The sequence below is a fragment of the Acyrthosiphon pisum genome, chromosome A1 (genome assembly GCF_005508785.2).
Source record: "Acyrthosiphon pisum isolate AL4f chromosome A1, pea_aphid_22Mar2018_4r6ur, whole genome shotgun sequence".
NCBI lineage: Eukaryota > Metazoa > Arthropoda > Insecta > Hemiptera > Aphididae > Acyrthosiphon > Acyrthosiphon pisum.
This window is the reverse complement of record NC_042494.1, coordinates 152,438,877-152,450,360: the sequence shown is the minus strand read 5'-3', so window position 1 is coordinate 152,450,360 and position 11,484 is coordinate 152,438,877. Positions and strand designations below refer to the sequence as shown.

The 11,484-nt window shown below is 29.5% G+C and overlaps 1 long non-coding RNA gene across 1 annotated transcript; it reads right to left on the bottom strand.

Moving 5' to 3' along the window:
* Positions 1-1,706: 1,706 nt before the first annotated feature.
* On the bottom strand, positions 1,707-8,866 carry LOC103308931. The gene is made up of 4 exons (XR_510567.3): positions 8,700-8,866; positions 3,158-3,335; positions 2,960-3,075; positions 1,707-1,930 (listed from the first exon to the last, which is right to left on the bottom strand). It is a non-coding gene; the product is annotated as an uncharacterized LOC103308931 (long non-coding RNA).
* Positions 8,867-11,484: the final 2,618 nt, after the last annotated feature.

Below are 11,484 nucleotides of genomic sequence, written 5' to 3'. Positions count from 1 at the left end.
TACAGAAAACAGAATGATTATTCTAAAGATAAACTCTAATTTTCGCAAACAGTATTAACTCTTTTGGAAATGTTTTTCTTACATAATTTGAAGTCGTGACAAAACAAAATTATATATAGGTAATCGCTCTGCTGTATGGCAGGTCGATATTGATGTCAAGTGCTCCTCGTAATTATAAGTTATAACTGTAATGGATTATGATTTATGGATGTGTTAAACTTGTGTTTCATGATAAATCATTGTATATAAACCCATATAGCCCGATATAGGTAGGTACTAGTATTGATTATCAGTGGCGTATGCAGGGGTAGGGTTCTTACCCCCCCTCCCCCCTCCTGAAATGTCTTCCTTTTACAAAAATATATTATTTACCACCATTTCAATACACGGATTCGATCAATTTTTGCCTGTTGGTTATTTTTAATAGATATAAAATAAATTGTTAAATATGACAAAGACGTCGATAATCATGGTTTCAGTTTTTTTTTTACTGATTTAGAGCGTTTCTAAACGTCTGCCATAATTGTCGAAGGTATATGGTGTATAATCGTCCGACGTCCATCGATTATTACCACGTTTATTACGACCCGAAGCTCTATTTAGATGACCAGGTGTCCAGGTTAAACACTCTAGTGTTCTAAATGTGGACCAAATTTGAGACTATAGTTATAACCTTACCATAATTTCTTATAACCAATTATATAAAAACAGTTGAGCATTAAACGCTAGTAATCGTAGGTGAAATACGATGAAAAGCGATTCTGGATGGAGGGCACGGTCTATTGTAGACATTGTACCCAATAGATATAAAATATGAATGTAGCTTTACGCTAAGCTTCTTTTTTTCAACACTTGTAATGAAATCTTATGAGAAACGTTGTATTAAATTGTCAAGCCTATAGCATATGGGGATGAAAATTAAGACTTGAATGATTTTTTAACCACAAAATAGTTTGTAATTTTGACTGGTTTTTGTCAACATATAACATTCAAACGCTAATTTAAAAAAAATATAACTATATAAATAACTATTTTCTATAGATTTTAATTCCTGTAAGAAAAACTTGTTAGGAAACTTTTATTATTTGTCAAAATCATATTTAATGTAAATATTCCCGGTTTATCGTATAAATTTCAAATTTAATACTTCATAAAAAATAATGTGACACATAACTTTTTTTTAATTCTGCAATGAAAACTTATGAGAAACCTAAGGTAAAAGATTTAAAAATATATGGAACGGGTTAAATGAAAGGATATTTTAAAATTATTAAACGAAATAAAGCAAATAAAAAATACGTAAACACAGTTTTCATAAGTTAAATACAATTTAAAAGTTTAAATTATTTTCTTTCACATTTTTCAAAAATTGAGATCATTTCATACAATCCCAAAGAACAAAAATTTGAATATTCCATAGGATTTAGATACTTACTATATAGTAGTATATTAATATGTGGTCCATCACTCTAGGGTTACAGCCTTTTTGAGATAGCGACCCTCCTTATATAATGTCACTAAGATTTTCAACGATCTTTTAGTTACATTTATAAATAAAAAGTTGTTAGAAATTATAATGGTTATTATTGTATTAAAATAAAAATAATAAGTAGATACTAGATAGGTAGGTAGGTATACTTGATAAATTCAATATTTTAAAATCTGATGCAATAGTTATTAACAAGTTTATTTAAAACAAAATTTACAAAAAAACACTTACTATCTATTTTACGTTGTGTATTATTATTTGTTGACCTTAAAAATGTTTGGAAACCCAAGGTTGAAAATGTCTGCTATAGATATAGTTATAAATATTAATAGAATATACAGAGCTAATAAAAACATGGTATTATTTCCTCTTTATAAAACATAATTTTTTTTTTCATCAATATTGAGATAATGAGATACACCTTGGTTGTCTTCAGCTATCCTAAAAAAGATTACAAAATACATATTATTTTTCAGCAATAAAAAAATATATAACGTATATTTAATTCCGATAAATTAATATATGGCCATATGGGGTACCCTAAAAGTACACGTCGTTGAGTTTGGAAAATTACTTTTATAATCCTTCCAATAAATAAAAATGTAACAAATGAAATACCCATAATAGCTTAGTGGTGTGGTGAACATTTATGAACCATGATGCTCAGTTTATATTTCAGTAACTATCCACTATTAATCCCCTTAGTTTAATAAATACTAAGTACATATAATTATTATGTGACTGCAGTAAATATTTTAATTTTTGTTTTATATTATTGGTTACCATGTTGTATCCTATTCCCTCCTCCTAAAAAAAAAAATCCATCTAGACCTAGGCGTCATAAAACTCCGTTCACCACGCCACTGCCGATAGGTATTTAGGATATTGAATTATACCTACGAATATTGGTATTCACCTATTAGGTACATCTTCTCAATCTCAATGCATAATAATTAAATGTTCAATATATTTCCAACATTAAAGAAATGTATGAGCTTCGTTCAAACAATCAAACCGTCGTTAAAAAGTAAACTTTCTTATATACGAATACGATACAAATTATATGTAGTATGTATGTAGCTATAATATTATAATTTTATAATAATATAGGTAAATTATGTTGGGTGGGCTCAGGAGCATATTAAAAATTCTACCTGTGTGGTACCTATCTACATATACTGACTAAATTTAAATTTTTGAAAATATTTAAATTTGTAAAGGTATTTGAATAAATGGTACCCACGGGTTTTTGAGGAAATCTTGTACTGATCTAACGATTTGATAGTGATGCACATCCTGTTAAATTACCTACTAATTAGTTTGGAGGAGGCCGAGTATTTTGGTAAAAACACTATACAATTCACATTTACTATTGAGAATTTTTATCATCGTAATAAACTATAACTTATTTAAGAATTAAAATTAATTAATGTTACTGCTGGAATTAATATATCATATTTTCATGCTTACTTCTAGTTTATCTGCGTTTATAAATCATGCAAAATGGGCACAGATAACAACACATACAGCAGACGAATGATAGAATGATTAACACCATTAAAATAATTGGAAGAAGACAAAATAATCTGAAATATATACAAATTATTTTATTATATTGACATCTTTCCCATGGAGAATGATTTGTTACAAATAATAAAAATATTTTACCTAAAAACGAAATATTCTTGAAAATTGCAACATACAACGTCTCCATCCGTATTGTAACAACAGTATACTTTATTTGAGTCTCCAAAAATCGACGGACATCTATAGACTGATTTTGATAAAATCTTTGCGAAAAATGGATTACTTTGAGCCATCCATGGCGGGGAACAATCAGTGGCCCCTTTAAATTATTATAGGTAATCATAAAGAACAAGTTGTTTTTCTGTATTAATTACTACTATCTACATTTTTATTTCATTTTCCGAATCAGAATATTTTTTTTTGAAATTTTTTATGTATAAAACGAAACACAAAAACGAATAAGTAATAATACAATAATAGTTTGAGTGTTTTTACCTGTAAATATTTTTCTAATAACAACAGTGGTGGATTTACAGGGGAGGAGGGTCCAGGGAGTCTGGACCCCTCGCACCCAGACGCTGATAAATAGGTACATAGGTACATATATTAATTATAATTTATATGATGCACTGGCCGTAGCCATTTTCCTCCAAAAATGATATACCGTTTTCCTCCACTATCCATTTTCCTCCAATAAATAATAAATAAAATAATAAAATAGTTAATATAAATAATTTTCCAAATTTTGTGTAGCGTTTTCGAAAACTCATGGTAGACACAATTTTCAATCGTTAAGAAGTCAGAAAGAAGTCTTATTGTGTTAAAAACATTTAATAACTGAAAACACGCAGTCGAAATTTCTTACCAAACACATATCTCTAGAATATCACCAAAAGGCAAAAATGTTTACTTGATGCTACTAAGTTTTCAAACTTTTAAAAAAATCTAAGCATGTCTATTGAACAACAATTATTAGATACCGGAAGGATTAAACAGATTGCAGAAAATAGAAACAAAATTAAATCAATAATTGTCAGAACATTTCTTTATGAGGTCATTAGGATGATGGTTATCAGGTCGATTATAGTTATCACTAAATCTGATGACTTAAAAAATAATGAAGGAAATTTTTGAGAAATTCTTCGTTTTAGAGCTCAAGGAGATTTAAATTTGAAAATGTGTTTAGAAAGTGATGGTAAAATTAAATATACGAGTAAAACAAGTTAAAATCCTATTATTGAAGCCTGTAATTCAGTTTTACTCAAAAACATTGTAGTACGTGTAAATTATGCAAAATGTTTCTCGATACTCGTATTTTTTGATACAGAAGAAAATGAAGATAAATTTATTCAATTAGCTGATGATCTGGAATAACTGGAATAACTTCTGTTTTTCAAATGAGAACCCCCTTTTTTACTATAAAATATTTAGTATGTATTTTTTTTGAAAATGTTGATGTATCTATCTAAAATTTGAACAAGTAGTTTTTCATAGTCCTTAAAAATGGTTTTATTTAGTACTATTAACTAGATATAATATGATATATATAGTGTGATAGTATGATAGTGCTCAAATTGGGAGAAATGAAGTAGAAGAGCTCAATCCAACGATTTAAAAACTACTTTCCAAGTACGAAATTATTTTACACAAACCCATGGAGGGGGGGCAAACCCTTCACCATCTCTAAATATTGAATATGTACTAAGGGGTAAAGGGGTCACTCTGCTGTACGCCTGTACAGTATAGGTTACAAGTGAGTCACTGTAATTGTCAATGATGGTGTTGAATTTGAATTCAATGATATAAAATCATTGTATACGAAAAGCGATTCTCAGAGATCACCGTCAGCTGTTAACCTATGATATTACTTAGTAGGAAACAAATCCTCGTGTGAAAAAAATGAAAAAAATGTTCTTTAAAATGCTCTATTTAAACATTTTTCTTTGATGTGCATATCCTGGGTATAGGATTACCTAGCTATATATATCAAATTTCAGAACCATGAGTGATATATTTGGCTGTGGATCACTTACACACACGACAACTTTCAAACATTGCCTTTTATTAATATAGATAGATTAATATAAATTACCATAGCCCCGCTACCTTTCAAAGTTTCAAATTTATTATCAAGGACCTCTGCCAAATTCTGCCTATGCCTATGCCTATGCCAATGTGTGGTTATAAACTTAGATACGTATTAATATTTTATATTCAATTCTGAATTCATATTGAAAATACGTAGGAACTATATTAACCTGAACATTATAGGTACCTACCTATAAGTAAGTAACTTAAATACAATTTTTTTAATTTTGGTTATGTAATCCATCTTATCTAAACCTTGAATTTATTTAAATATGCACTCGTAAGATGGCAAATAAGTGTTTCATATATTATGAGTCAATATTTATAATATGTACTTAATACTCTAGTAATAAATACTTATGTACTTATATTTATATGTGACTATGTCTATGTATACACCTACTTTATAGTTTACCTACTTACTTATTTTAAATATTAAAATTTAGTATCAAACCCGTTCAGTTTGTCACAAACTCACGAATGTTATTGGTAGGTTATTAATTTATTATCATTTATTACTAATATATAGGCCTATATGGCCAGAGGCGGACTTACCATTTTTCCACCCCTAGGCATTACAACACTGGCGCCCAAAACATTGGCGTGCTCAAACGGGGGGGGGGGGGTGTAATGTTCCACGAACTAAAACAAAACTATAAAAATTGTATTTAGGTATTTTTATATTTATACATACTAACTAAACAAATAAATATTAATACAATTTTGCATAGGTAAATTTGTACACTTGTACAATAATTAAATCATTTTGCGCCTTGATTTATCTGTACACCCTAGTTTCTATAATCGTAATCGATTAGCAAATTTCTGAGCAGTATGCTGCAGTATGCACTATACAGGAGGCAGGCGACAGTGCCAGCGTCGCGCGTCGTCGCAATATTTATTATTTATTGTTTACTATTTAGTATTTACTATAAACTAATGATTATCTTATAAAATATAAAGTTATTAAATAAACATTAAATATTAAATAATAAAAAGTATAAACAATGGAAATTACAATTTATTTTTATAAATACATAAATATTAATTATTAAATATTCAAGTATACTCATGATTTAGGTTTAGAAAAAAATTAATTATTTATTTATTTTATAAATTAATAATTAACTATCAAGTATTAACTACTTCTTGCTAGTTGCTACTATTTCTTATTATTTTTTATTTACATTTTGTATCAAATTTTAAATTATATAATTAAATATTAATTTAAATATTGTCATCTAAGAACACCAATTTTTCAACCGATTTAGGTGATAGCCTTTGTCTTCGAGCTGCAACCAGGGTATTTGGTTCGGTTCGAAAATCGAACAGTTCGTAACACCACTAATTATTATTAATTACTTTATCAAGACACCTGATTTCCAGAATCAATTCCAGTATTCTAATAAAATTGTGATGCTGGGCGCTGGGTGCGGGGTGAGGCGGGTCATTCCACCAAGCACTGTGAGAGCTGTCCCCCACCTAGCTAGTAGAGCGGCTATATACAATGTTGTAATGTACTCGGCGGCCCGAGGCAGTATATTTGACCGCCTTGGCTGGCGTTTTGCGCATGCGCCATTCACAATATTGTATGTGTTTACGCCGTACACCCGTATACCATCTCCCATGCTTTAACATAGGCAACTGCCTCGTCGAGTGTCGATATCGAACCTCTAGCGGTGGCGTTGCGCGCTGGTCGCAGGATTAAACTCAAACGGCAAGGTTATTATGGCTTATAAATTAAAACGTTACTGCGACGTGACTGCGTGAGCCATTCTCCAGTTCCATGCAAGTTGTATACGAAAAAAATTAATATAAAATATAAATTTAGGTAAATAGAATTATGAAATTATGAAAAACTAAAAAGTAAAAATTAACTAAAAAATTGCGCCCCCAAAAATATTGCGCCCTAGGCCAGTGCCTTGGTGGCCTATGGGTAAATCCGCCCCTGTATATGGCTGTATACAATTTAAGGGGTGTGTTATGGCAATATAAACTCCTTTTTTCGAATGAGAACATCCTTTTTTCAAGTAACTGTAGCTAGTTGCTGCCGATGCCCGATAGTTGTTATAACTGTTATAAGACCAAAAAAAAATAAATGTAAGTATACACATAACCTATAAAGCAGTGTTCGGAAACAAATGATCCGCAAAAAATATTTTACTTTAATACTGAGTTTTCTTCTTTTCGCTGTGACTGTGTACCCAGAATTACTTGTTAAATAAAAAAAATTTTTCTGGACCGACATATTTTTCAGATCATTCGAAATTCCGAACCACTTAGAAACCATTTGTTGACCCATGCGGCTCTACTCTAAATTATTGAGCCATATAGGTAAGTGCCTCATACCTACCTTCTAAACAAGTCATGTCAAATTATATTACCATTTACCAGTTAGGCTATACTTACATTAGATAAGATACAGTGGCGTAAATAGGGGAGGGATTAGGGGGCTTAGCCCCCCAAAATCACTCAAAAAATAATAGTATAGGTACCATTCTTAAAAGTATATGTACCTATAAATTATAATTTAAAAAAATATGTTGGGGCTTGAGCCCCCCCTAAACATTTTTCCTATTTGCACCACTGGTAAGGTACCTTAGTACCAACCTATATGACTATATCTTAATTTTGTAGGTACGTTATATGACATAATACAATTTTCTTAAAACCCTTTACTTCCCCCCTCGTCTAGTCGTCTGACCTATATAGGTACCCTCTGGAGTATGGCTCTGCATCTACTTTGGGATAACCGTATTGAGGTACCTCTTATGATTGAGCGTGTCCAGAGAATGATTTTTCACCATTTACCAATAAGGCAAGTGCTGGGTTTATCTTGTAGATTTTTGCTGATCACCGCTTCGTGGTTATTGGCTAATCATACATTTCTCTCAAGACTAGGTATTTTCAAATTCTATTGACTCCCTTTCTCTACTCGCTGAAATTAGCTTCCTAAAAGTACTGAAGTACCTACAACTAGAAACACGCTGCTCCTTTTCGTACTATTTATTTTCCTCAAATTACTTACCTAATCATCCCTTTATCCAGTGGCGCCGAAGTTTTTAAAATGTGGTCGGGCAATTTTAAAACTTCCCGGCCTCAATATCTTAATTATTTAATATAGAGGTACCCTGATATACATTTATTCATAATCATTAATCACGGTTTAAATATACTCATGCTCATAATAAAGTTATGAAGTAAATAAAATATGGCCGGCCGGCCACATTTTCCAAAAAAGTGGTCGGGCCACGGCCCGACGTCAGCATGGACTTCGGCGCCACTGCCTTTATCCGATTGTTAAGGCTAGCTAACAAAGACCCATCTTTTTGCTCTAACTGAATCATACTTCATATCTTCATCTAGCCATTATTCGGGATTCATTGTTATTTTATTTGATTCTAATTTAAGTATAGGTAGTAATTATATGTTTCTTATTTTCAAATGTTGTATTGTACTTATATTTACTGTTATTTCATTCCATAATTGTGTATTTTCCGTTACAATGTTAGATAAATAAATATATAGGTAATGGTTAATTTTACTATATCAACATTTATAATTCATGAAATAGGTATATAAAAAAAAACCTTACCAGATATACGTGTAGCCTGCAGCATAAAAGAAAGTAATATTACTGTCAATTTTTCCATTGCTATATTTTTCACTATGTAGAGTATAACAGGTTAAGTAGGTTTCAGTATCATATAACAAATAATAGCAAGAATAAAATAAATTACAATATATTATATATATTAAAATGTATACATAGACTAGATAAATATTCGTAGAAATAATTTTAAAAAATAGCAGCACATTATATACCTACTGATATGCCTATAGTGCTTACCTATATATAGTAATATAATACTTATTCATTTGGTAAATATCTTTCGACTCAAGTAGTAGATACGTACATAATAGACCCAACAACAATTAATGTCATAATATATAATATAGTTTAATAAAATATTATAATGTAACATAATGTCTAAGTGTGTAAAAAATAACAATCAATACCTAGTTAATAGTAAATAGATAATAATAGATATCAATATATTACTTAGACCTATATAATAGGTCTATGATTTATTAAAAGGATGTGGTACCCGCATGTGGTGTCTCCGTCTTACAAGTGTGTTACATAGCACATTTTACGCTCAGCAGATCACGATTAGCTTCGTTAGTTTAAAAATTATAGTGAATTGACCTCTAATAATAAAATGTAAAGGTAAGATTATTACCTGGGTAATCACATGGGCTCTTTATTATATTTTAATTTTAAACCGAGTTATAAATATTTTTGGATATACAAATAATTTTAAATTTTAAAATACTCATACCTCGCTACTATTAAAATATAATCAAAATCCAATAAGATTGCCTAGATAATAATCTTAACTTTAAATTGTATAAGAGGTCAATTCACTCTAATTTTTAAACTAACTGAGCTAAACGTGGTGTGATGAGCGTAAAATTTGTTATGTTATGCACTGGTATGACGGAAACAACACATACAATTTTTTTTCTCTATAAAATTATTTGAAGTCAAGATATTATAGATTATACCAAAGTCAGAAGTGCCTACAACGGAAAAACATATTCACCCACCCAAAATCAACACAGCGCTTGCAATAATGTTGTAAAAAATAATTTTATAGATGTGTTTGAAAAAAAGATACCTATTGTAGAAAAACCGATTTAAAATAATTTGACAAATTCCAATAAAAAAATAAATCATTATTTTAGACTTAGCCTTAGAAGATTCGAGTTTGGGAAATACATAATATAATAATTATTTTATTATGTATAAATATGAGGTATAAGCGTTATTATTGATAATTGATAAACAATGGTACAAAATAGTAAAAGTCGTTGCGTTTTTTTTTTAAAAAATTGACATTTTGAAAATTTAAAGGTAGGTATTTTAAAAAATATGTTGAAATGTTTTCTATTTCTAAACGATTTAAAGAATGTTTTTTTGGGTATAATGGAAAAAACGCAATGACTTGCCTTCAGAAATATTGTCACGATTCAATTTTATAATGGGTATTTTTACTCTAAAACCAAAATTCAACGAGGTCTACTCGGACTGCGTAAACGCGTTCGCCTATGTCGTACGTGTATAAGACGGTGAAAACATGCGAGTGTGACGTCCTCTTGATTAAATTAAAAGTTTTTATTTTTTAAAAGATATTCAATATTAATAACACGTCAAATTAGTTATAACAGTCAAGCAATTAACTATAGAATATATTTTTATTTAGATTTCTAAATACAATATTGCCATTAGGTAACATCATAATGTATAATTTACATAAATTAACACTAAATCATAGGTATACATAATATATATATTAACCCTCATTTAAATATATATGGCATATTGCACATAGTCATAGGCATGCGTACTCTTGGATCTGGGGGGTGCATATTAAAAATTAGGGCCCACAACAATTACGAAAATTATTAGGTACAATTATTGTTACAGTGAAAAGTAAACAAAAAATTAGTGAACGACTCCAACACTGCCTATTATTTTTATACCTAGAAAAACAAAGCTTTTATTGTTTCAGATCATTGGCAACTTTTATTAATGCTCATTTATCAATAACTCTGTACTTTTGATAATTTTAGGACTCATTGTGTGTAAAGCTTCAGAAACTAAATAGGTACTTTAGGTAATAAAATTATTTACATACCACTAATGAAAAAATATAAAAATTTAATCAATCTATTGAGGTCTTTATTTAATAATTAGGGCCTTCAGTGAAGGATTTAGTGGTAATTGCGCACCACTGGTACCCCTGTGTGCACGCCTATGCACATTGCACATAGTATACAAGTATTTAACCAAGCATACTCATCTCCCTTTTTTACTTTTATAATGAATTCTGATTCTTCAAATTGTAAGTATTCTTAAGGGCCATATTTCCAATTCTTTAAATTTTTTTTAAACCATTTAAGGAATGTCTTGTGGTTACACAAACAATGATAATAGTCCTTAAAAATAGTAAACTTAAATTTTAAAGTTTAGATTAACATTTTCAAAAAAGTAATTTGCTTAACAATTCACAGAAAATTTGCATTAAAAAAAACCTGGCATCTGAAAAGGACACTCCTTAAACGGTATAAGAAGTTCAATCATTTAAAATATGGCCCTTAGACATATCTGAAAATTCTAAAAATTGGAATTTGAACTAATATACCGGATGATTCTTTTATCAAACAACACTCATTATTTCAAAAAGTGTAAATTTTTTTGAAAATGTTTTTTTAAATACTTTCAAGTCGCTTATAAAACAACGTTTTTCTAAAAAATTATATTTTTATCCTTATAATTTTTTAAGTTTTTTACTTTTTTTAATGACAACATTGGG